This window comes from Armigeres subalbatus, chromosome 1 (genome assembly GCF_024139115.2).
Source record: "Armigeres subalbatus isolate Guangzhou_Male chromosome 1, GZ_Asu_2, whole genome shotgun sequence".
Taxonomy (NCBI): domain Eukaryota; kingdom Metazoa; phylum Arthropoda; class Insecta; order Diptera; family Culicidae; genus Armigeres; species Armigeres subalbatus.
Window position 1 is genome coordinate 254,696,794 of NC_085139.1, and position 27,208 is coordinate 254,724,001.

The 27,208-nt window shown below is 44.0% G+C and overlaps 1 protein-coding gene and 1 long non-coding RNA gene across 2 annotated transcripts in view; one reads left to right on the forward strand and one right to left on the reverse strand.

Annotated features, from left to right (window-relative positions):
- LOC134206799 (kinesin-related protein 9-like) overlaps nucleotides 1–27,208 on the forward strand; it is a 294,183-nt gene that overhangs the window by 44,222 nt on the left and 222,753 nt on the right. The window lies entirely within an intron of this gene.
- LOC134212953 (uncharacterized) lies at nucleotides 20,986–22,593 on the reverse strand. Its single transcript, XR_009979378.1, has 4 exons — nucleotides 22,345–22,593; nucleotides 21,567–21,961; nucleotides 21,366–21,506; nucleotides 20,986–21,279 (listed from the first exon to the last, which is right to left on the reverse strand). It is a non-coding gene; the product is annotated as an uncharacterized LOC134212953 (long non-coding RNA).

Below are 27,208 nucleotides of genomic sequence, written 5' to 3' on the forward strand. Positions count from 1 at the left end.
TTCCTCCGGAAGTTCCTCCAGGAATTCCTCCGGAAGTTCCTCCAGGAATTCCTCCGGAAGTTCCTCCAGGAATTCCTCCGGAGTTCCTCCAGGAATTCCTCCGGAGGTCCTCCAGGAATTCCTCCGGAGTTCCTCCAGGAATTCCTCCGGAAGTTCCTCCAGGAATTCCTCCGGAAGTTCCTCCAGGAATTCCTCCGGAAGTTCCTCTAGGAATTCCTCCGGAAGTTCCTCCAGGAATTCCTCCGGAAGTTCCTCCAGGAATTCCTCCGGAAGTTCCTCCAGGAATTCCTCCGGAAGTTCCTCCAGGAATTCCTCCGGAAGTTCCTCCAGGAATTCCTCCGGAAGTTCCTCCAGGAATTCCTCCGGAAGTTCCTCCAGGAATTCCTCCGGAAGTTCCTCCAGGAATTCCTCCGGAAGTTCCTCCAGGAATTCCTCCGGAAGTTCTTCCAGGAATTCCTCCGGAAGTTCCTCCAGGAATTCCTCCGGAAGTTCCTCCAGGAATTCCTCCGGAAGTTCCTCCAGGAATTCCTCCGGAAGTTCCTCCAGGAATTCCTCCGGAAGTTCCTCCAGGAATTCCTCCGGAAGTTCCTCCAGGAATTCCTCCGGAAGTTCCTCCAGGAATTCCTCCGGAAGTTCCTCCAGGAATTCCTCCTAGTTCCTCCAGGAATTCCTCCGGAAGTTCCTCCAGGAATTCCTCCGGAAGTTCCTCCAGGAATTCCTCCGGAAGTTCCTCCAGGAATTCCTCCGGAAGTTCCTCCAGGAATTCCTCCGGGAGTTCCTCCAGGAATTCCTCCGGAAGTTCCTCCAGGAATTCCTCCGGAAGTTCCTCCAGGAATTCCTCCGCAAGCTCCTCCAGGAATTCCTCCGGAAGTTCCTCCAGGAATTCCTCCGGAAGTTCCTCCAGGAATTCCTCCGGAAGTTCCTCCAGGAATTCCTCCGGAAGTTCCTCCAGGAATTCCTCCGGAAGTTCCTCCAGGAATTCCTCCGGAAGTTCCTCCAGGAATTCCTCCGGAAGTTCCTCCGGAAGTTCCTCCAGGAATTCCTCCGGAAGTTCCTCCAGGAATTCCTCCGGAAGTTCCTCCAGGAATTCCTCCGGAAGTTCCTCCAGGAATTCCTCCAAACGTTCTACCTGGAATTCCTCCGGAAGTTCCTCCAGGAATTCCTCCGGAAGTTCCTCCAGGAATTCCTCCGGAAGTTCTTCCAGGAATTCCTCCGGAAGTTCCTCCAGGAATTCCTCCGGAAGTTCCTCCAGGAATTCCTCCGGAAGTTCCTCCAGGAATTCCTCCGGAAGTTCCTCCAGGAATTCCTCCGAAAGTTCCTCCAGGAATTCCTCCGGAAGTTCCTCCAGGAATTCCTCCGGAAGTTCCTCCAGGAATTCCTCCGGAAGTTCCTCCAGGAATTCCTCCGGAAGTTCCTCCAGGAATTCCTCCGGAAGTTCCTCCAGGAATTCCTCCGAGTTCCTCCAGGAATTCCTCCGGAAGTTCCTCCAGGAATTCCTCCGGAAGTTCCTCCAGGAATTCCTCCGGAAGTTCCTCCAGGAATTCCTCCGGAAGTTCCTCCAGGAATTCCTCCGGGAGTTCCTCCAGGAATTCCTCCGGAAGTTCCTCCAGGAATTCCTCCGGAAGTTCCTCCAGGAATTCCTCCGCAGGCTCCTCCAGGAATTCCTCCGGAAGTTCCTCCAGGAATTCCTCCGGAAGTTCCTCCAGGAATTCCTCCGGCAGTTCCTCCAGGAATTCCTCCGGAAGTTCCTCCAGGAATTCCTCCGGAAGTTCCTCCAGGAATTCCTCCGGAAGTTCCTCCAGGAATTCCTCCGGAAGTTCCTCCAGGAATTCCTCCGGAAGTTCCTCCAGGAATTCCTCCGGAAGTTCCTCCAGGAATTCCTCCGGAAGTTCCTCCAGGAATTCCTCCGGAAGTTCCTCCAGGAATTCCTCCGGAAGTTCCTCCAGGAATTCCTCCGGAAGTTCCTCCAGGAATTCCTCCGGAAGTTCCTCCAGGAATTCCTCCGGAAGTTTCTCCAGGAATTCCTCCGGAAGTTCCTCCAGGAATTCCTCCGGAAGTTCCTCCAGGAATTCCTCCGGAAGTTCCTCCAGGAATTCCTTCGGAAGTTTCTCCAGGAATTCCTCCGGAAGTTCCTCCAGGAATTCCTCCGGAAGTTCCTCCGGAAGTTCCTCCAGGAATTCCTCCAGGAATTCCTCCGGAAGTTCCTCCAGGAATTCCTCCGGAAGTTCCTCCGGAAGTTCCTCCAGGAATTCCTCCGGAAGTTCCTCCAGGAATTCCTCCGGAAGTTCCTCCAGGAATTCCTCCGGAAGTTCCTCCAGGAATTCCTTCGGAAGTTCCTCCAGGAATTCCTCCGGAAGTTCCTCCAGGAATTCCTCCGGAAGTTCCTCCAGGAATTCCTCCGGAAGTTCCTCCAGGAATTCCTCCGGAAGTTCCTCCGGCAGTTCCTCCAGGAATTCCTCCGGAAGTTCCTCCAGGAATTCCTCCGGAAGTTCCTCCGGAAGTTCCTCCAGGAATTCCTCCGGAAGTTCCTCCAGGAATTCCTCCGGAAGTTCCTCCAGGAATTCCTCCGGAAGTTCCTCCAGGAATTCCTCCGGAAGTTCCTCCAGGAATTCCTCCGGAAGTTCCTCCAGGAATTCCTCCGGCAGTTTCTCCAGGAATTCCTCCGGAAGTTCCTCCAGGAATTCCTCCGGAAGTTCCTCCAGGAATTCCTCCGGAAGTTCCTCCAGGAATTCCTCCGGAAGTTCCTCCAGGAATTCCTCCGGAAGTTCCTCCAGGAATTCCTCCGGAAGTTCCTCCGGCAGTTCCTCCAGGAATTCCTCCAGGAATTCCTCCGGAAGTTCCTCCAGGAATTCCTCCGGAAGTTCCTCCAGGAATTCCTCCGGAAGTTCCTCCAGGAATTCCTCCGGAAGTTCCTCCAGGAATTCCTCCGGAAGTTCCTCCAGGAATTCCTCCGGAAGTTCCTCCAGGAATTCCTCGGGAAGTTCCTCCAGGAATTCCTTCGGAAGTTCCTCCAGGAATTCTTCCGGAAGTTCCTCCAGGAATTCCTTCGGAAGTTTCTCCAGGAATTCCTCCGGAAGTTCCTCCAGGAATTCCTCCGGAAGTTCCTCCGGCAGTTCCTCCAGGAATTCCTCCAGGAATTCCTCCGGAAGTTCCTCCAGGAATTCCTCCGGAAGTTCCTCCAGGAATTCCTCCGGAAGTTCCTCCAGGAATTCCTCCGGAAGTTCCTCCAGGAATTCCTCCGGAAGTTCCTCCAGGAATTCCTTCGGAAGTTCCTCCAGGAATTCCTCCGGAAGTTCCTCCAGGAATTCCTCCGGAAGTTCCTCCAGGAATTCCTCCGGAAGTTCCTCCAGGAATTCCTCCGGAAGTTCCTCCAGGAATTCCTCCGGAAGTTCCTCCAGGAATTCCTCCGGAAGTTCCTCCAGGAATTCCTCAAAGAAGTCCCTCCAGGACTTCTCCCGGAAGTTCCTCCAGGAATTCCTCCGGAAGTTCCTCCAGGAATTCCTCCGGAAGTTCCTCCAGGAATTCCTCCAGGAATTCCTCCAGAAATTCCTCCGTTCTTTCAGAAGTTCCTCCGGAAGTTCCTCCAGGAATTCCTCCAGGAATTCCTCCGGAAGTTCCTCCAGGAATTCCTCCGGAAGTTCCTCCGGAAGTTCCTCCGGAAGTTCCTCCAGGAATACCTCCGGAAGTTCCTCCAGGAATTCCGCGGAAGTTCCTCCAGGAATTCCTCCGGAAGTTCCTCCAGGAATTCCTCCGGAAGTTCCTCCAGGAATTCCTCCGGAAGTTCCTCCAGGAATTCCTCCGGCAGTTCCTCCAGGAATTCCTCCGGCAGTTCCTCCAGGAATTCCTCCGGAAGTTCCTCCAGGAATTCCTCCGGATGTTCCTTTAGGAATTTCTCCGGAAGGCTCCAGGAATTCCTCCAGAAGTTCCTTCAGGAATTCCTTCGGTAGTTCCTGCAGGAATTTCTCCGGGAGTCCCTCCAGGAATTACTCCGGAAGTTCCTCCAGTAAATCCTCCGGGAATTTGTTCAGGAACTCCTCTGGAAGTTCCTCCAAGAATTCCTCCGAGAATTTTTTTGGGAATTCATCTGCGACTCCTTTAGAGAGTTCCTCTCGTGATTTCTTTGTGAATTCCCACGAAAATTTATTAAAAAATATCTTCGAGTATTCACTTTTAAAATTCGCGTTTGGAGATGGGTGTCCGAAATTTAACGTTGACAGGCTTGACATTTTCAAATTCTTTTGGAATTCCTGATGGAATTTCTTTGTGCGTTTTCCGAAAGTTCCTCCAGCGATTTCTTTTGGAAATTTTTTGGCAAATTCCTGGGGAAATTTCTTTGGGAACCCCTCCTTGGTTTCTTTGGTTAACTCCTCCAATAGTTCCTTTAAAAAAAGGTCGGGGTATTTCTCTGAGAATTTCTTTCAGGACTTCCTTGAGGATTTTCAAGAGGTAGTCCTTGAGAATCTTCAAAAGAATTGCTTAAGGAACTTTCGGAAGAATTCCCATAGGATCTTCCAAAGGAATTCCTTGAAGAAATTTCGGAGGAATTCTTGGAAGAAAGTCCTGCTAAATTTCTGGAGGATTTTCCGGAGGAATTCCGGAGAATTTTCAGGAAGAACTTCCGGAGGAACCTCCGGGGGAACTTCTAGAGAAATTCAAGGAGGAACTTCCAGAGGAATTCCTGGAGGAACTTCCGGAGGAATTCCTGGAGGAACTTCCGGAGGAATTCCTGGAGGAACTTCCGGAGGAATTCCTGGAGGAACTTCCGGAGGAATTCCTGGAGGAACTTCCGGAGGAATTCCTGGAGGAACTTCCGGAGGAATTCCTGGAGGAACTTCCGGAGGAATTCCTGGAGGAACTTCCGGAGGAATTCCTGGAGGAACTTCCGGAGGAATTCCTGGAGGAACTTCCGGAAGAATTCCTGGAGGAACTTCCGGAGGAATTCTTGGAGGAACTTCCGGAGGAATTCCTGGAGGAACTTCCGGAGGAATTCCTGGAGGAACTTCCGGAGGAATTCCTGGAGGAACTTCCGGAGGAATTCCTGGAGGAACTTCCGGAGGAATTCCTGGAGGAATTCCTGGAGGAACTTCCGGAGGAATTCCTGGAGGAACTTCCGGAGGAATTCCTGGAGGAACTTCCGGAGGAATTCCTGGAGGAACTTCCGGAGGAATTCCTGGAGGAACTTCCGGAGGAATTCCTGGAGGAACTTCCGGAGGAATTCCTGGAGGAACTTCCGGAGGAATTCCTGGAGGAGTTTCCGGAGAAATTTCTGGAGGAATTTCCAGAGGAATTCCTAGAAGAATTTACGGAGGAATTCCTAGAGGAATTTCCGGAGGAAATCCTGGAGGAATTTCTGGAGGAATTTCTGGAGGAATTTCTGGAGGAATTCCTGGAGGAATTTCCGGAGGAATTCCTGGAGGAATTTCCGGAGGAATTCCTGGAGGAATTTCCGGAGGAATTCCTGGAGGAATTTCCGGAGGAATTCCTGGAGGAATTTCCGGAGGAATTCCTGGAGGAATTTCCGGAGGAATTCCTGGAGGAATTTCCGGAGGAATTCCTGGAGGAATTTCCGGAGGAATTCCTGGAGGAATTTCCGGAGGAATTCCTGGAGGAATTTCCGGAGGAATTCCTGGAGGAATTTCCGGAGGAATTCTTGGAGGAATTTCCGGAGGAATTTCGGGAAGAATTCATGGAGGAATTTTCGGAAGAATTTCTGTAGGAATTCCTGGAGGAGTTTCCGGAGGAATTCCTGGATGAATTTCTGGAGGAATTCCTGGAGGAATTTCCGGAGGAATTTCCGGAGGAATTCCTGGAAGAATTTCCGGTGGAATTTCCAGAGGAATTTCCTGGAGGAATTCCTGGAGGAGTTTCCGGAGGAATTCCTGGAGGAATTTCCGGAGGAATTCCTGGAAGAATTCCTGGAAGAATTTCCTGAGGAATTCCTGAAGGAATTTCCGGAGGAATTCCTGGAAGAATTTCCGGTGGAATTTCCAGAGGAATTTCCTGGAGGAATTCCTGGAGGAGTTTCCGGAGGAATTCCAGGAGGAATTCCTGGAGGAGTTTCCGGAGAAATTTCTGGAGGAATTTCCAGAGGAATTCCTAGAGGAATTTACGGAGGAATTCCTAGAGGAATTTCCGGAGGAGTTCCTGGAGGAATTTCTGGAGGAATTTCTGGAGGAATTTCCGGAGGAATTCCTGGAGGAATTTCCGGAGGAATTCCTGGAGGAACTTCCGGAGGAATTCCTAGAGGAACTTTCGGAGGAATTCCTGGAGGAACTTCCGGAGGAATTCCTGGAGGAACTTCCGGAGGAATTCCTGGAGGAACTTCCGGAGGAATTCCTGGAGGAACTTCCGGAGGAATTCCTGGAGGAACTTCCGGAGGAATTCCTGGAGGAACTTCCGGAGGAATTCCTGGAGGAACTTCCGGAGGAATTCTTGGAGGAACTTCCGGAGGAATTCCTGGAGGAACTTCCGGAGGAATTCCTGGAGGAACTTCCGGAGGAATTCCTGGAGGAACTTCCGGAGGAATTCCTGGAGGAACTTCCGGAGGAATTCCTGGAGGAACTTCCGGAGGAATTCCTGGAGGAACTTCCGGAGGAATTCCTGGAGGAACTTCCGGAGGAATTCCTGGAGAAACTTCCGGAGGAATTCCTGGAGGAGTTTCCGGAGAAATTTCTGGAGGAATTTCCAGAGGAATTCCTAGAGGAATTTACGGAGGAATTCCTAGAGGAATTTCCGGAGGAGTTCCTGGAGGAATTTCTGGAGGAATTTCCGGAGGAATTCCTGGAGGAATTTCCGGAGGAATTCCTGGAGGAATTTCCGGAGGAATTCCTGGAGGAATTTCCGGAGGAATTCCTGGAAGAATTCCTGGAAGAATTTCCTGAGGAATTCCTGAAGGAATTTCCGGAGGAATTCCTGGAAGAATTTCCGGTGGAATTTCCAGAGGAATTTCCTGGAGGAATTCCTGGAGGAGTTTCCGGAGGAATTCCTGGAGGAATTCCTGGAGGAATTTCCGGAGGAATTTCCGGAGGAATTCCTGGAAGAATTTCCGGTGGAATTTCCAGAGGAATTTCCTGGAGGAATTCCTGGAGGAGTTTCCGGAGGAATTCCTGGAGGAATTTCCGGAGGAATTCCTGGAAGAATTCCTGGAAGAATTTCCTGAGGAATTCCTGAAGGAATTTCCGGAGGAATTCCTGGAAGAATTTCCGGTGGAATTTCCAGAGGAATTTCCTGGAGGAATTCCTGGAGGAGTTTCCGGAGGAATTCCTGGAGGAATTTCCGGAGGAATTTCCGGAGGAATTCCTGGAAGAATTTCCGGTGGAATTTCCAGAGGAATTTCCTGGAGGAATTCCTGGAGGAGTTTCCGGAGGAATTCCTGGAGGAATTTCCGGAGGAATTCCTGGAGGAATTTCCGGAGGAATTCCTGGAAGAATTTCCTGAGGAATTCCTGAAGGAATTTCCGGAGGAATTCCTGGAAAAATTTCCTGTGGAATTTCCAGAGGAAATTCCTGAAGGAATTCCTGGAGGAGTTTCCGGAGGAATTCCTGGAGGAATTTCCGGAGGAATTCCTGGAAGAATTTCCGGTGGAATTTCCAGAGGAATTTCCTGGAGGAGTTCCTGGAGGAGTTTCCGGAGGAATTCCTGGAAGAATTCCTGGAAGAATTCCTGGAAGAATTTCCTGAGGAATTCCTGAAGGAATTTCCGGAGGAATTCCTGGAAGAATTCCCGCTGGAATTTCCAGAGAAATTTCTGGAGGAATTCCTGGAGGAGTTTCCGGAGGAATTCCTGGAGGAATTTCCGGAAAAATTCCTGGAGGAATTTCCGGAGGAATTCCTGGAGGAATTTCCGGAGGAATTCCTGTAGGAATTTCCGTAGGAATGCCTGGAGGAATTCCTGGAGGAATTTCCGGAGGAATGCCTGGAGGAATTTCCGAAGGAATTCCTGGAGGAATTTTTGAAGGATTTTCTGGAGCAATTCCCGGATGACTTCTTGGAGGAATTTCCGGAGGAATTCCTGGAGGAACTGCCGGAGGAATGCCTGGAGGAATTTCCGAAGGAATTCCTGGAGGAATTTTTGAAGGATTTTCTGGAGCAATTCCCGGATGACTTCTTGGAGGAATTTCCGGAGGAATTTCCGGAGGAATTCCTGGAGGAACTGCCGGAGGAATTCCTGGAGGAACTGCCGGAGGAATTTCTTGGAGGAACTGCCGGTGGAATTCTTGGAGAAATTTCCCGGAGGAATCACTAGAGGAATTTTTAAAAATATTTTCGGTAAAATTTCCGGTGGATGTCCTGGAAGAATTCTCGGAGAAACTCATAAAAGAATTCACAGAGTAATGTGTGGAAGAATTCCCGGAGGAATTTTTGGATGAATTCCCCTAGCAATTCCTGGAGGAATTTCCGGAGGAATTCTTGGAGGATTTTCTGGAGGAATTCCTGGAGAAATTTCCGGAGGAAGTACTGGAAGAATGTACTGGAGGAATTTTCGGTAGAATACCTGGAGGAGTTTTTGGTGGAATTACTGGAATAATGCGAATAAGCGGAAATTCCTCCAAAAGTTGTTTTTTTTTGGAAAATGATCCGGATTCAACGTAGGAACTTCCTCCGGGAACGCCTTCGGGAATTCCTTCGATAATTTTTCCGAAAATTTGTTCGGAAGTTCCTCTTGAAATTCCTTCAATAATTTCTCCGAAAACTACCGAAGAAATTCTCGAAGGAATTCCCGGAGAAACGCCCGATGGAATTATCGTAGGATTTCCCAAATTCTTCCTGGAATTTCTTTGGGAGTTCCATCGGGAAATCATTCGTGAACTCTTTCGGGACCTAATTTGGGAATTCCTTCAGAACTTCATCTGGGAAATTCCTCTAAATATTTTTGCAAGTTTTCCTCCGGAATTTCTTCGGGACTTCCTTTGTGACTTTCTCCGGAAATGTCTCGGTTAAGTCCTCCTAGAGTTCATCAGGAAATTATTTCGGGAATCCCTCCTGAAATTCTTCCAGGAATACCTACAAGAAAGTTTCGGATATATTCCCGAAGGAAGTCCCGAAGAAATTCCCGGAGGAAGTTCCGAAAAAATCCTTATAGGAATTTTCCAGATGAAGTTCTGAAGGAATTGCTGACTTAGATCCCGAAGGAACTCCCGGATGCATTCACGAAGGAGCTCCCGGAAGAATTTACAGAGGAATTCTAGGAGGAATTCCCGAAAGAATTCCCGGGAGAAATCTCGGAAGGATTTTCGAAGGAATTCTCGAAAGAATTCCCGAAGGAATTCTTTTAAGATTCTTGAAGGTGATTTTGGAGGAATTTTCGAAGGTATTCCCGAAGAAATTTACAGGTAAATTTCCGGAGAAGTTCTCAAAAGAATGCCCCAAGGTATTCCCGGTGGAATTTTCGAAGGAGTTCATTGAGAAATTTTTGAAGGATTGATCTGAGGAATTCCGGAAGGCATTCCCGAAGGAATACCTGAAGGAATTTCCATAGGAATTCCAGGAGGAATTTTCGAAGGAATTTCCGGAATTCTCGAAAGAATTCCAAGAAAATTCCCGGAGGAATTACCAGAGGAAGGAATTCCCAGAAAAGTCCCCGAAATAATTCCCAAAGGAATTCCCGAAGGAATGCCCATAGGAGCTCCCGAAGCAATTCCTAGAGGAGTTCCTGAAGCAATTCCCAGATGAATTCCCGGAGGAACTGTTGACGAAATGGATTGCCTGGACGAAATCCCGAAGGAAATCTCGGAGGAATTTTCGAAGAAATTTTTGAAGGAATTACCGGAGGAACTTCCGAAGAAATTCCAGGAGGAACTCCCTAATGCATTCCAGAAGTAATTTCAGAAGAAATTTCCGGAGGAGTTCGCGAAATAATTCCCTGAGAAGTTCCCGAAGGCATTCTCGGAAGAGTTTACGAAGAAATTCTAGGATGAATTCAGGAAGGAAGGGGTCCCGGAAGAATGCTCGAAGGTATTATCGGAGGAATTCCCGAAGCTGTTTATTGAGGAATTTCCGAATTCTCGGAAGGATTCCTGAAAGAATTCCCGAAGGAATTCATAGAGGAATTTCCGAAGGAATTCATAGAGGAATTTCCGAAGGAATTCCCGAAGAAATTTCCTGAGAAATTTTTGAAGGAATTCTCGGAGAAATTCCAGGAATAATTCCCGAAAAAAATGCTGGAGGAATTCTCGATGGAATCTTGGAAGAATCGAATGCGTGAGGCATGGAGGTGTGAATTTCCGAAGGAATACTCGGAGTAATTATGAAAGAATTCCTGCAGCAATTCTCGGAGAAATTTCTTTCTCAAATTTCGGAGGAATTCTCGGAGGTATTTCCTGAAAATTTCCTGAAGAAATTCCCGGGTGAACTCCCGGGGAAGTTCCTGGAGGAATTCCCAGAAAATCCTAAAAAATACCCGAAAAAATTGTTGAAGGAATCCCAGGAAGTGTTTCAGGAGTATCACTCGACGGATAAAAAAAAATCCGGTATGAATTTCCGAAGAAATTCCCGGAGGAATTTCCAAAGAAAAAATAATTTTCAAAGAACTAGCTGGAGTTGTTCCCAAATAAGTTCTTGAAGATCCCATCCCATCAGAGGAATAACTTTAGGAATTTGCAATGGAATCATTGGAGGAATTCCCTGAGAAATTTCTGGAGGAAATCTCGAAAAAATGTTCAAGGAGCTCTTAAAAAAATTCCGAACAAATTCCTTGATGAATTCTAGACGAAAAATTCTGGAGGAATTATCGAACTATTTTTTGGAGTATTTGCTGAAGAAATTTCTGTAGAATCCGGAAGAGCTCATGGAGGAGTTTTCAATGTAATTACTGGAGAAATTTACAATCGAATTCCTGGAAAATTTCCTAAAAGATTCTCCAGGAATTCCTCCGGGAACCCTTCCAAAAATTCCTTTAGTAAATTCAATTTGGAGCTATTACTGGAAATCTTAAGAAAAATATTGATGGAATTACCAGCATGATGAGAGCACATAAAAATGCCAAGAGAAATTCATAAGGGAAGTTTAAGAGAAGTTCCTGGAAGCAATCTTGTAGGTAGACATTCGTTGAGCAAGACATTGAAGACATTCGTTGAGCAATGCCAGAAAAAATTGTTGGTCGAGTTTCCAAAGGTATTCCAAGTGGAATTATTGATGAACTACCATGAGCATTCTAGAAGAAATTCTTGGGTGCTTTCATAAAAAAAAATCTGTTTTGTGGCGGTATTCCCAAAGAACTTCTCCATTCATTTCAAATTTACTTTTATTCACCAGATTTTTGTAACTATTTCAATTTAATTCCCGCAAATGTTGATGCCGTTTTTTGTCTTCATTTTTATTTATTTTCAATATTTATGACGCCCTAAAATAAATAATATTTTTAAACAAGATTGAAAAACAGCGAGCAATAATAGTCCTTACCATGAAAGTAAGCTGGATAATTATTAATTATAACGGAATTCAACCGGAACAAGTAGATTTTCTCTGAAGATTTCTTTTTTTCAATTTTCGCGTACGGAAGCAAGCGAACTGTCAAAACAATTCTGCTTTCCTTTTTCTACGCTGAGGTGCGCCATCAACCCATCACGATCCACCTTACGATGCCTTGATGTGTTGCATGATGGTTGCAGATGAACTACTTATCGTGTAGCGCGACACATTTGCAACAACAACAAGCAAACTCATCAAAAAACGATAAGATGAGTTTAACAACACACCTATGGTTTGCCCAGTGAAAAGCAATGAATAATGTGTTTCCTTCTGAATGGTGGATGTGACTGCTTCTTTAAATGTAGGCATTTGCCCGGACTAAGGCAATGGTGGGTGTGATCCCTTCTTTAAAAATATGCGTTTGCCCGGAATAATGTATCGGTTGAGGTTTTTCCTTTAGAAATAGACGTTTGCTCGGAATATGGCTATTCAAATCCACGATCCGTTTTTTCAAAATCAGTCAATGTTTCTAAAAGCCTTTTCTTAATCAAATGATGAAGTATCAATAAGTAAACACAATTACCCTGTTGACCAATTGGTTTTATCATTTTCCGATTGTGAAAATAAAAACTGCGAACCAAACTGGCAATTCCGAGCAAGGCCGGGTACATAAAGCTAGTTCTTTATATATTTGAAAAGATTTTTAAAGATGATTTACATTTCGGCATTGAAATTCAATTGATTTTGTTTGAAGAAAATCATTGGCAATTTCTATAACTTCTAAAAAACAAAATAATCCCAAAAATAATTGAAAATTTCCAAAAATTCGATGAAGGTTTTCAATAAATATCCATTATTTATCAAAAAAAATGTCGCCAAAGATTAAAACAGAGAAAGCTCGATTTAAATGGAAGGTTTCCTTTGTTGAAAAAAAAACTCAGGTGCAGCATAAGCTCAACCCTTAAAAGGCCGGGACGACAGTCACCTCCTTCGAAGTGCTCATTCTCAGTAAAGCGTTGATCGAGTTTCATGACCCCGGACTTTTCTCAAAGGAGATTAGTAGAACTTTCTTTTGACATAGGTGCCGCCTGTTTCGAAAATGTCTGTGTTTTTTCCTCATTTTATGGCCAAATTTTTTCAGTAATCAAGTGCAATCAAGTTCTGGTATCATAAAGTAAAGTAGATACATAAATTATATCAAGTAAAAGTGATTTTGAACGTTTCCAAGTTATCTGATTACTGTAATAACCGATTTTGAAAGCCATATCCCTGATCCTAGAGTTATGGTCATATTTCTTAAAATCTGATCACGAAATCCATCATAGGAGATTTGAACGCTCAGGTTGGCCAAGAGGAGGAGTTTAGACCGACTATTGGGAAGTTCAGCGCTCACCGGCTGACGAACGAAAACGGTCTACGACTAATTGATTTCGCCGCCTCCAAGAATATGGCCATTCGCAGCACCTACTTCCAACACAGCCTCCCGTATCGGTACACCTGGAGATCACCACTGCAGACAGAATCACAAATCGACCACGCTCTGATTGATGGACGGCACTTCTCCGACATTATCGACGTCAGGACATATCGTGGCGCTAACATCGACTCTGACCACTATGTTCGGTACCGACGACCGCCGCGGTACGACCTAGAGCGACTGAAGCAACCTGATGTCGCCACTGCATACGCGCAGCATCTCGAGGCAGCGTTGCCGGAAGAGGGTGAGCTCGATGGGGCCCCTCTTGAGGACTGCTGGAATACAGTCAAAGCAGCCATTAACGACGCAGCGGAGAACAACGTCGGGTATATAGGACGAAGTCGAAGGAACGATTGATTCGACGAATAGTGCAGACAGATTCTGGAGGAGAAGAACGCAGCGCGGGAGGGGAGCATCTTAACGGACGAACGTGTGGTGATCGAAAGGTGGAAGCAGCACTACGAGGAACATTTGAATGGCGCTGAGAGTACAGGCAGTAAAAGTCAAGGCAGCAGAGGAGATGACTACGTCAGTTCAGCGGACGATGGAAGCCAACCAGCCCCCCACCTTGAGGGAAGTTAAGGATGCCAGCTAAAGACCAATAAAGCAGCAGGTAAGGATGGTATCGGAGCTGAGCTCATCAAGATGGGCCCGGAAAAGCTAGCCACTTGCCTGCACAAATTGATAGTCAGAATCTGGGAAACTGAATAGCTACCGGAGGAGTGGAACGCATCATCTGTTCGTTGATTTCAGGGCGGCATACGACAGTATAGACCGCGCAAAGCTATGGAAAATTATGGACGAGAACAGCTTCCCTGGTAAGCTTACTAGACTGATCAAAGCAACGGTGGATGGTGTGCAAAACTGTGTGAAGATTTCGGGCGAACACTCCAGTTCGTTCGAATCGCGCCGGGGACTAAGACAAGGTGATGGACTTTCGTGCCTGTTGTTCAACATTGCGCTAGAAGGTGTCATGCAGAGAGCCGGGTGTAACAGCCGGGGTACAATTTTCAACAGATCCAGTCAATTTATTTGTTTCGCGCATGACATGGATATTGTCGGCTGAACATTTGCAGAACTGTTCACCCGCCAGAAACGTGAAGCAACAAAAGTTGGAATGGTGGTGAATGCGTCAATGACAAAGTACATGCTTGTGGGCGGAACCGAGCGCGACAGGGCCCGCCTGGGAAGCAGTGTTACGATAGACGGGGATACCTTCGAGGTGGTCGAGGAATTCGTCTACCTCGGATCCTTGCTAACGGCTAATAACAATGTTAGTCGTGAAATACGAAGGCGCATCATCTGTGGAAGTCGGGCCTACATCGGGCTCCAGAAGAATCTGCGTTCAAAAAAGATTCGCCACCGCACCAAATGTGTCATGTACAAGACGCTAATAAGACCGGTTGTCCTCTACGGACATGAAATATGGACAATGCTCGAGGAGGACTTGCAAGCACTCGGAGTATTCGAGAGACGGGTGCTTAGGACCATCTTTGACGGCGTGCAAGAAGACGGTGTATGGCGGTGAAGAATGAATCACGAGCTCGCCCAGCTCTACAGCGAACCCAGTATCCAGAAGGTAGCTAAAGCCGGAAGGGTACGATGGGCAGGACATGTTGCAAGATTGCCGGACAGCAACCCTGCAAAGATGGTGTTCGCTTCCGATCCGGCAGTTACAAGACGGCGTGGAGCGCAGCGAGCGAGATGGGCAGACCAGGTGCAAAACGACTTGGCGAGCGTGGGGCGTATTCGAGGATGGAGAGATGCGGCCTCGAACCGTGTATTGTGGCGTCAAATTGTTGATTCAGTGTTATCTGTTTAGATGTAGACTAAATAAATGAATGAATGAAATGAAGGTACCAGACAGGAGGAAAAAAATGTCACAAAAAACTGTAGACATATATGCAATTAATTTTATGTGTTGAAGATACTATTTTGGGACATTCCAGTTCATCCAAATTATTCGTGAATTCAGGTCTTGAACTCTACCATAGAAGCGAAAGGATTCTGCACATAAAAATACTCAGAGTACATTCTACTCACTCAGTTCAAAGATATCAAGATAGTGTCATTCTAGAATGCGCGAAATGTTCTGAAGTTCGCCTCGTAAGACCTATGCAACAACCGCCTCCATAATGTTTTCGGCAGCTATCCAAACCCTTCCCAAAAGATCCTTGGATGCCTGCCAAGAAATGTTATACCGATCTTTTTGCATTTCAATACACTGAATGCCATCCACAACGTTCTTGAATTTAGGTCGTCAGATCTACAATCAAGTAGAGGCGCAATGCTTGTTTTAAATCAGCTTATCATCCTGCTAAGTTCAAAGAAATTATTCTCGCATTCTAGAATGCGCGAAATGTTCCCAAGTTTGCGAGCTTGTGAGACCTATGCAGCAACAACCTCCAAAATGTTTTCGGCAGCTATCAAAACCCTTCCCTTAGGAGTTCAGTACGAGATTTCTCTTGTTTCGGACTGCAGAACGATGACGCGATCGGCTGAAATATTTGTTCTGCATTGCGCGGCCGGTAATAAAAATCAGTTCAGTGCGTGATTTCTCTTGTTTCGGACTGCAGAACGATGACGCGATCGGCTGAAATATTTGTTCTGCATTGCGCGGCCGGTAATAAAAATCAGTTCAGTGCGAGATTTCTCTTGTTTCGGACTGCAGAACGATGACGCGATCGGCTGAAATATTTGTTCAGCATTGCGCGGCCGGTAATAAAAATCAGTTCAGTACGAGATTTCTCTTGTTTCGGACTGCAGAACGATGACGCGATCGGCTGAAATATTTGTTCTGCATTGCGCGGCCGGTAATAAAAATCAGTTCAGTGCGTGATTTCTCTTGTTTCGGACTGCAGAACGATGACGCGATCGGCTGAAATATTTGTTCTGCATTGCGCGGCCGGTAATAAAAATCAGTTCAGTGCGTGATTTCTCTTGTTTCGGACTGCAGAACGATGACGCGATCGGCTGAAATATTTGTTCTGCATTGCGCGGCCGGTAATAAAAATCAGTTCAGTACGAGATTTCTCTTGTTTCGGACTGCAGAATGATGACGCGATCGGCCGAAATATTTGTTCTGCATTGCGCGGCCGGTAATAAAAATCAGTTCAGTAAGAGATTTCTCTTGTTTCGGACTGCAGAACGATGACGCGATCGGCCAAAATATTTGTTCTGCATTGCGCCGCCGGTAATAAGAGTAGCTATCGAACAAGTAAGTGCAGTGCGTGTTTTAGTCGTCGGGAAAGAAATAAAGTATCTATCTTGTGTTCGGTGGCTCATGCGCACGTCGCGCGCGGTCAAAAAAAGCGAGTTCTTCAATAGTTTGCTGTAGCCATCGAACAAGTGAGTACAGAGTGCTGCGCTTCCGTGCGGTCGTCCAAAACGCGAATCTCCTTAGCTTTCATATGCCACCGGGCGTGCATGCTTTTTAACTTTTAACTCGTATTAGTGTCATTTCCCATCCCATAGATCGCATCGCTTACCAAAGTGAATCCAGATAAATTATCCTTTGTAACTAAGACGATATCCTATCCCGAGACAATCGTGGAGATGCAGAGGTATACTCGGTCTCTAGTAGCAACGAGAGTCGGACTAACAATCCTTCCATTCCTATATGACCGTAAGGACGTGGCCGGCGCCGTTATTGACTTTAAATATTTGAGCTCCCGAAACGTGTACATTGAGAATGGGTAGCTAATCCCAAGCCCCATTCATTGTGTTCTCTGTACAATTTCGCAAGTTCAGTCAATCACGGAGTAGCAACTACGAATTGTGCGGTCATAATGCTCATAATGCTCATGCTCATGCTATCAAAACCCTTCCCTTAGATACCTGTCAAGAAATGTGATAATTATTTTCCTGAATTGCAATATACCTTCCGAAACGTCAAGCTTAGGCCAAATATATCAGATGATCTATGTCGAAATATTTAGCATGTCCCATAAAAATGTTTTACAATTTGCGAGGCTTTGTGCTATTTGAGGCTTATATAAGCCTTATTCAGTAACGACCTCCAAACGTTTTCGACATTCATCAAAATCTTTTTCAACCGATCCTTAGAAATAGGTGTTAAGCCTTGCTAATCCCCTTTGAAAACAGCCTGATATATTGAAAATCGGTTAGCGCATTACTGATAATGAATACTTTTAACGAGCTTACTATCGTCCTGACATTTTAAGGGAGTTGAGCTCCATAATCGTCGGTCTTGGGCGATTTTCCTCCAGTTTCCCCGAACGTTCAGGGTCCCAAGATCCGATTCCACCGCGTGCAGCCAGCGTGTTCATGGCCTTCCACGAAGTCGCCGTTCTCTATTGTTTTCGCTATTCTTTCTTCCGACATTCGCACTAAGTGGCCAGTCCACTGAAGTCTGCCGTATTTTAGACGATTCATAATATTTTCTTCTTTGTATACTTGATATAGCTAATGATTCAAGCCCGAGTATTGTACGCAGCAATTTTTAGCTCGAAAACCCCGAAAGCTCTCCGGTCCGACTCTTTTAACGTCCATGCTTCAAGTCCATAAAAGGCCACTGGTAGAATCAGAGTTTTGTATAGAGCAAATTTTGTTTCCGTCTGCATGTTGCGGGACCTAAGCTGGTTACGTAATCCTTAAAAGGCCCTATTCGCAGCAGCAATACGTTTTTTCACTACTCGGGACACGTCATTGTCACATGTCACAAGCGTTCCAACGTAAACAAATTCTTCAATAACTTCAAACGCATCCCCATTAAACACTACCTCAGCACCAACACCACTAGGTCTTCTTCTATATCTAACTGCCACCAGGTACTTTGTCTTGGTAGAGTTAATGGTTATGCCTATCCTCGCCGTCTCCTTCTTCAGTGGAACAAAAGCCTCCACTACTGCCCTGCGATCGATTCCAATGAGGTCGATGTCGTCCGCAAAGCCCAGGAGCATATGCCACCGTGTGATGATAGTGCCGTTCCTCTGCACGCCAGATCTCACAATAACGGCCTCGAATGCAATGTTGACAAATAAATTCGAAAGTGCACCACCCTGCTTCAATCCGTCTAAGGTCACAAACGAGGTTGACACTTCGTCTGCAATCCGAATATTTGATTTCGAGCCATCCACGTTCCAATCTAATCAGTTTCGCCGGAAAACCTTGTTCGAACATTATCCGCCACAGCTCATTTCTTTTCACTGAATCGTACGCTGCTTTGAAATCAATGAACAGATGGTGAGTCTGTAAGTTGTACTCCCGGAATTTATCAAGGATCATCCGCAGGCCAAACATCTGAACCGTCGTTGATCGGCCCTCACGAAATCCTGCCTGGTATTCGTCGACGAAGGACTCCTCAAGCGGTCTCAGTTTGTTAAACAGAATTTTGTACGCCGAGTTCATTTCCCTCTGTAATTGGCACACTCTAGTCTGTGCCCTTTTTTAAAGGTTGGGCATATGAGGCTGTCCAACCAGCCGGCAGGCAGTTCTTTATCCTCCCATATTTTCTGGATAATGTGGTGGATTGATTGATGCAGCTGCTCACTTTCGTGTTAAGGAAGCTCGACCGGGATCTCGTCCTTCCCAACAGCTTTACTGTTACAGATCGTTTAGAGCCTTCTTTACCTCGTTCAGCGTTGGTAGTTTTACAGCTTGACCGTCGCCGACTATGTCCATCCTGCTTTACTTTTGCCTTTCTTGGTAACTGTAGAATCTTCGGTAGGCTACCTTACCAGGGTCCCTTCCCTGTCAGCATAAGACCATAGTTCTCACCGGGGTGGGTTACCCGATCTCCCCTAAGGTTGCTCGTATCCCGGCCAGCGCCGCGAGGAGGTAAGAATAGGAGTTTCTGGGTATGAGGCCAAGGACCGCGAAATTGGGTCTATTTTATTCCTTTAGGTAGGCGGTAATTTCGAACATGACTCATATTCCGAACACTCCCTTTTAAATTGCCATTTTAGTATTATTGACACTGAGTAAATTTTTAGTTTTAAGGCGCTAAAACTCCAGTGTTCGGAATATGAGCCATGTTCGGGATTTGAGCCAAAACGGTACCAATGGTACGCTTTACCCAGCATTTGCCGTGCCTTTGAATTTCAGAAAAGAGGCAAATAGATCTTCCGTTACGCGTATTGACCTTGAGGCCTGTACTAATTTTTTGAATTCTTGGATGGTCTGGAATGGAACCTACATTCAATTCATATTTAATTTAGTTCTAATGATCACTTAGGTCATGTTGCATTTCTAAAACGGGCAAATAGATCTTTCGTTACGCGTATTGATCTTAAGGCCTCGAAATTCTTGGATTATCTGGAGTGGAACACATATTGACGGCATGAAAATTCAAGAATCATTAGGGATTCTGATGTGTGGACCGTTGGGAGCATGTTTCTCACCAAAAAGGCCGATAAATGTTAGTTTACGCGTAAGGGCCTAAAAGCCTACACTGCAGAGAATTCTTGAAAGACCTTGAACATATGATAATAACATTCTTCGGATTTCTATGATTATGTATGGTTGTCCAAAGATCGTGTGCGTGTGCTCGCTTCTATATTGGCTCTGATTATGTATACTGTCAAACTAAAAGTTTGATATTGCTCAGATTTGTCGTATCAAGTTGCGCTTCGAGTTCTTCCAATGCACTATGGTCCAGGATACAGTTTTACGCGGAAAGATGCATTTTACGCCAAAACTATACTTTTTGGAAAAAAAAAGTTTTTCATTATTATGGTGCTATCAAAAAATAGGGTGGCCATTTTATATATCATATAAAAAAAATATTTTTTTTTTATTTCTCGGAATACTGACATGTTGTGTTCAACAAAGTTGTAGCGAAGCTTATTCCAATAATTTTTGCTTAAAAAGCTTTTTCTGTAGCTCTTAAGTTGGCTGATTTAGAGCAATTTTACATAATTGGATTAGGGTGTACCTCACAAAAACAGTATTTTTTATCTTCTTTTTGCCTTTCTCGTACAACAAAGTTGTACCGAAAAGGCTATCATTTCACTCCGAAAACGACCTTTTTATCGAGGACTCGTAGACCCTAGTGTTATATACCAATCGACTCAGCTCGACGAACTGAGCAAATGTCTGTCTGTCCGTGTGTGTGTGTGTGTGTGCGTATGTGTGTGCACACTAAAGCATTAGCCAACTTTTCTAGTACTAAACCTTAATCGATTTTACCGCAGCAAGTTGCATTCGATGGAGAATGTTTTCTTTTTGTTCACTATTGAATTTCAAAACGGTTGAACTTCGCAAAAAATAGTAAATATTCAAATAGTTATCACATATGATTATTTCGGTATGAAATGCTCTCGGATGACAAGGTTATGTTCTCCCAAGACACAATTCGAAACTGACAGCATTCAGTTTTATAACAAGTTCAGTCTCAGCATCATGATGTCACATGAAAAGGCCTTTTCCATCGTACACCGGAAGAAAATGTAGCTACACAGAAAAATATAAACCCATAATGAGATAAAAAAATACCCATTTTAAGGTTTTACGCACGGTAAAATTGGAATACTAATTTTCGGAGTACTTATTTTCACAGAGAAAAAAAAAATTTCCAAAAATATTCATTATCTTTAAAAAAGCATGAATCATACACGTAAAAAAATTTAATGTTGTTTATTATTAATATTTCTAATACTTGTTTGCCAAAGCAGGCGCTTAATGACATGTATAAGAAAAAACTTATATATCGCATTAGTCACATACATTCGGAAACTTATACTTTTCATTAACTTATGAATGTTATTAGCCTTTTGATATGGGATCATTCATAAGGTGGCATAATGAAGAGTATAAGCAGGAACTAATTACCAAGACGTCGTTCTCCCGAAGAACCGATTAAAAATTCATGCAACCCACACGCTTAGTTCAGTCCACCCAAATATGGGTGAAGAGTACCTAAAATCGCCAAAAAGTGCACATACCTAGATTTGGGTGAATTGACTTTTACCTAAATATGAGTAAACCAATGTTACCCTTGAGGTTACCCATATATAGGTAGTTAAAGAAGTGATGATTTATTGGTAAATTTTACCCATATTTGGGTGATTTTCTCGTCTTTCTGTTTGAGACATTGCAAATGCTATTCTTATAAAATAAATGAATAAAGTAATTGAACTTCTGAAGAAAAACAATAGCAAATTTATTTGAATATTCATCAACCATCTGAAAATTCATTGCCTATTCAAAAAAAAATCTACGGTCTCGCAGCGCTGTCTCCCTATCCCGGGGACTTGAATTTATGCTTATTGATCAATCCAATGTGGTCGATTCCCGGTTCAAGCGATGAAAGTGCCATTCCTCTGCAATCAAAATATCCTAATGGCATCATGAAGTGTTGATTCCTGCTTGCAGCATGTAACCAGAACAGATTTATATAATTCGTATGGTGGTGAACACGGTAAAGCGGGCGGCCTGTTGAAACACGAATTTATATTTAAAAAAACTGTTTCGAGGGAGAAGACGGACAGTGCCTAGAGGCCTCATTTAACAATATTTACCGGTAGTGATCGCTGTTGATTTGGCGAGTTTCTGCATTCTATGGGCCCGTGCCCCTAGGACCGTTAGTCCGCTACTCTCGTAGATTTTGAAGAGCACTTTAACCATGGCTCTGCACATGTTTGCACCACCTTGTCAACCAACTATGGAAGAGATGAAAGCTCTAATAACTATAAAAAGGATAATAAATTTTAACTACTTACGATAATTTCACGATTCAATTCATATAAAAGATTTCCGGAATAGTAGTAGCTGTCGTTTGTGCACGGACAACGGAAGATATTGGTAAAAGCTTCAATGCCTCCCACTAATGAAGGCGGAAAACGATGGCCTTTGTGGTTATCATGGGGAGCGATGGCGTAGAAAGATCGTCTTATTTGTGGCTATGCGATGACCTTCGGATCAGATCAATATCAACCAGGTGCAATGACGATCGTTGGACAGCACAATGTACTATAGTTGAATCCGATGTTCCCAGGAATTAACGATGATGGGACGATAACGATGATTCGGGAATTGTTTCCTGTTCAGGCAATCTACTGTCCCATCGACGAGGCCGTTTGCAAGCAGGTCAATCTGCTGCTACCGATTGTCAGAACTGAAAACAAGTGGATTATCGTTTAGAAGATTCAACGCATGAAGGATAAAACCCAATATTATTATCAATTTCCCACCTTATCGGCCGCGACGATTTACAATCGTCGCAAAGCAAATCGTCGCCGAAATCGTCGCCAGCAAAAATGGCCATAAGATCTGTCAGATTAACTGTGAACAAAATTGTTTGATTTCAATAATCACATTATTTCCAGAAATTTAGTACTATTTTTCATGCATATTTTCATAATTTGGCTTTGAACTACCACAGATTGAAAATAATGATATTGGCGACGATTTTAAAGGTGCTTAAAAAGTGATCGGCGCGTTTTGTTACCAGCGAAACTGACAATAGCGAATAAAAACAGTTAATAACATTATAGTTACCTCATTTTCCTTTTGTTTACGAACTACATCTTTGTTTGTAATCGCAATCACGTTGAAAGAGTGAAAACTTTTTTCGACAGCGACACGGCAGCCATAAACCGGATTTGTTTATGTTTATTTTTTCAACCAAATATGGGTAAATGAAATTACTCAAATATGGGTAAAGTCGGTTTGTTCAGAATATGAGTAAATATTACTGATTTTCTAGGTAAATTTTACCAATAAAATAGGTCAAATGAAATTTACCCATATGTGCGTAGAACAAGTACCCATAAATAGGTGAACCAAACTAAGCGTGCAAGATGAGCTCACGAGACCAGCACCGCCAGAGGCGCTAGTGTAGTTTACTCAAATTTTGGTAAATCTATTTGAAAGTGTTTTGCTGTGAGTTTTGACGGTTTTGACAGATTCCTAACTTCAACCGTGTTTGTTTTTATTTACGATTTTCCTTCTTCCAGTAAACGTATTCGGTTCTAGGTATAATGTATTTTTAAATACGCTTCATGCGATTCTCGTAATATTGCATTCCGTGGTAAGTGATAAGCTCTGCACGGACAGTGTCGGACAGTGACAGACGTCCACGATGAATCTTTTGAAAAACACCGTGATTCACTCCACATCGAGCTCAGAGGAATCTGAATTCCTAGGACGTGTACCTTGAAGGAAGCTTCAGCAGCTGTGGATGAGGTTTGCGACAACGCAGACGAAAAGGAAGAATGCAATTTGAGTCAGCGAAGATGGACTCGGTTCCAATATTTGAACTGAAAGTATTCGCCGTCAAACTTACGATGCCACTGCAGAGTCGTAAGCAGTTGGCTCAATTGTATTGCGAGGATAATGGAATGGCGCTGGCGGAGTTATTCGAAGCAGATGAACCAGAGCGACCAGCGCACGAATCACTCGTACCAGCTACTACTGCGCTGCACCATAACTCGTGCTCGAGCTCGAAGGTGTTGGAGTTGCAAAGAGAGTTGCGCCGGAAGTGCAAGTGCTGGCCACCGAGCTGCGAATAATGCTGGGCCAAATTTTCACCGGGACGAATACCTCCTTTGATGGGACGTTATTGCAGATGATCTACCAGAGAAGGTGAGTCAAGGTTTTGTTGTTAGGGTTTCCTCGGCTCATTTTTTTCCAATGAGGTTTGAGCCAAAAGAGTATTGATGAGGAATACTTATTTAATCTTCCGGCCAATTGCATAATGTAGTGCATATATGTACTCCTGTTGTATATACAATTATGATGCATCACTAAGTAAGTCTTGTGCTAAATTTGCACGTGGGCACATATGGCAACCTAACTGCACTGATTGTGTGCCTTTTTAATATTATACTTTTTAATAAGTAAGATTCCGTTGAAATATCACAAATCATGGTGGTTGTCGAAAGGGAAAGAAAAGTGCAATGGGTACTAGGCTAAGTTCTCCGTGGCGGTACCTAAATGATTAGCAATTGATGATGATGAGCAATGCCTACCTTAAGTTTAATCAAGATCTTTTCGTATCATAAGTGATTATCACTCATTTTCGTTATTACATAATGTGGGGCACGCGGAATCACATTTCTATCACGGGTGTCACTCGGTTGACCCGAGGCCGACTAAAAGTGTAAAATTTAGTGTAATTACAGGCAAACCTCCATGAGTTGAAGTTCTATAATACGATATTGATGGAAGCAAATTGGCAATATTAAAAATATGTTTTGGATTATTGCGATGTTTTCCTTTCAAACAGCTATTCTAATCCACATCTCGACATTTCCATGAGTCGATGTACCCTTCTAAATCGACTCATGGAGGTTTGACTGTATGTGATAGATTTGGACATATGATCGGGGTTCTGCCAATCCGCACCAAACGACAATGAAAACGTGGATATTTTCGATCTCATCAATCTTCACCCCTATTCAAAGTTAATTGTAATCAACTCAATCTACTATTCTTTTTTTGGCAGGGTTGCGGGACCAACATTTTAAGGCTGGCAAAAGTTGCTGCTCATGACATCACAGAATCCAAGAGCTCAATACCCTTGCTACCAGGAGACTCGCTGATGTGCAACATGATAACCAATCTGCTTCGGTATAGGATGATTAATTAATTACCGACACTGTGATGAACATTCACCCATCGTTTTGATGCTTTTTATTTTGGTCTTGATTTTGGACGAACGACTCCGTGTGTGATTAGTGTTATAATAAGTATGAACTTTTTCTTACGAAAACTGCAATAAATTTGTTTTTTTTACGTAAACTACGTCTAAGGGGAAGACTCGGATACAGGGTGACAAATGAAAATTTCCAAATTCGAGACCGTCACGAAATCATGTAAGATTTTGAACTTGAATAGCGCCTTTATCTTCCGATGGATTTTTGAGATTTATATATCAATCGACTCGGAAATTCTCTACCAATTTGTCAATTATATTGAAACTTTGGGTTATGAACGTTAAAATAGGGTATCGGATCATTTTGGCAGCACCCTCTTTTCTTGTCAGCAAGAGTCTCGTTTCGGCCGTCGCCGTTCAGTGAGGTTGGCTTTTGGACTCTCATCATCATCAATTGCTAATGTCCCATTGTTTCCTATTTGAAATTGGCCAGATCGAACTATGGGATCAGAAGTTATGGCCAAAATACAAATTCATACGAAAAAATCGCGTAAAAAATGTCACTCATTTTTTCGGGAACTTATTCTCAACCGATTTGCTCGCAACAGGTTGCATTCGATGCACAATCCTGTCCCATTGTTTCTTATTTGAAATTGGCCAGATCGAACTATGGGATCAGAAGTTATGACCAAAATACAAATTCATACGAAAAAATCGCGTAAAAAATGTCACTCATTTTCCGGGCACTTATCCTCAATCGATTTGCTCACAACAAGTTGCATTCGACGAATCCTGTCCCGGATCCTGGCCAGATCGGACTATGGGCTTATTGTGAAAAAGAGTTCAAAAAAGTCTAGCTCACTTTTTTAGCACTTAGACTTCATCTATTCCCCAAGCAACACACGTTCAACAAATCTGGTTGCAATAACCATATTGTGACTGAATCCGGTCATATATAAGTTACTGTGATTGATGTGCAATATGTGTGCTTCTCATGTCGCTCGCAACAGATTGCATTCGACGCAGAATCTTGTCCCATTGTTTCCTATAGAAACTTGGCAATTGGGTCAAAAGTTATGGCGAAAATACTAATTTTAAAACTACAAAATAAAATGACATTTTTTGCTCTTATGCTCATCCGATTTGTTTGCAACAAATTGCGTTTGGCGAGAATTTTTTTTTGCATATAATACTAAGGACACACTACCATGGTACAAGAGGACAAGAAAATTATTCCAAGACTATCTTTAATAAATACAATAATTGGTATGGTACTCATTTCAAGATTCTTGTACCATGGTACTTATACCACCAGTGTGTCATTGGTATAAACAAATATTAAAAATGAGACCAATCCACATATTAGCGTTTTTTTTTATTTTTCCAAACCTTTTGAACGATCGAGAAAGGCACCATCACCGCTAGGTGGATTAATCTGGGTTTTTTATTTTAAATTTCTCGAAAAAGTCGTCTTAAGGTGACTTTTAGAGCTCAAAAAAAAATGCAACTTTTGGTGGGTCAACATGCTCAACGTCCTTTTCCATTCAAAAGTTATAATCGTTTTTCTGTCAGAATAACATTTTTTTTTCAAAAGTTGATATCTCCGGTTAGGGCAGACCAAAAATATATTTTTACACGATATTTAAAAGAGCAACTCATATTCTTTTTTTTTTACAATGTTATGAAAACTCATATGTGAATATGTACGTTATGTGGAAGATATTGATTTGGAAAATGTATTGGAGGTAACCACTTTCCCTTCGATGGGACTCGAACCCATGACCCTACAGTACGCTAGACTGGTGCTTTAACCAACTAAGCTACGAAGGACCTCCGTCGGCCTTCGCAACCTAGCGGTTACTGAACGAGCTCGAGATTCCCAAATTGGACGCATAGTCAAATCACTCGCAATCCATTTCTCAAGCCAATACTTCCACATGTGTATTGTACACGTCCACATTAGAGGAGCGTGAGTATTTAGAATGTCTGGCGGCTATACACATTCTTCTACTACTACTACTACGCCTACGCAATGCGGTCGGGTCTGAGCTTGACGACCGACTGGCAAATAGCTTACACATCCTCACTTGATCAGTACCGTTGCTGATGAAGAATGTGTATAGCCGCCAGACATTCTAAATACTCACGCTCCTCTAATGTGGACGTGTACAATACACATGTGGAAGTATTGGCTTGAGAAATGGATTGCGAGTGATTTGACTATGCGTCCAATTTGGGAATCTCGAGCTCGTTCAGTAGCCGCTAGGTTGCGAAGGGCGTAATCAAGTGTCGGTCTTTCACCGTCATTAGTCGTCTGAGTACACGCGACCGTTTACGTAAAGGCAATCAAACTCATCAAATGCTTTAGCCAAGCAAGCCTTTGGCACAGCAGAGTGCGATTGAATTCGCATTCTATACCGTCCCGCCCAGTCCGTTGCTGGAGGGCATGGAGTGCGATCCTCTCGTTTAATAAACAATGTGCACTCGCTTGGCTGTGGATATACAACAGTAAAGCAAATGTGGAGATTGGGCAAATCAAGCATCCGAAAGATATTCAATTTGCAAAAAAGAGAGCTAACCGCGGTGGAGGTTGGTAATTCTGATGGCTTTTCCGCAAACGTGACCTTTAAGTGGTCTTGTTGTGTAGGGGTTATCACGCCTATCTAGAGAGTAGGAGGTTGAGGGTTCGAGTCCCTCCAAGACACGTGGATTCTTTTTCGCAAATTTCATATCAATTTGTCCATTTCGAAACATATGCTGTGCATA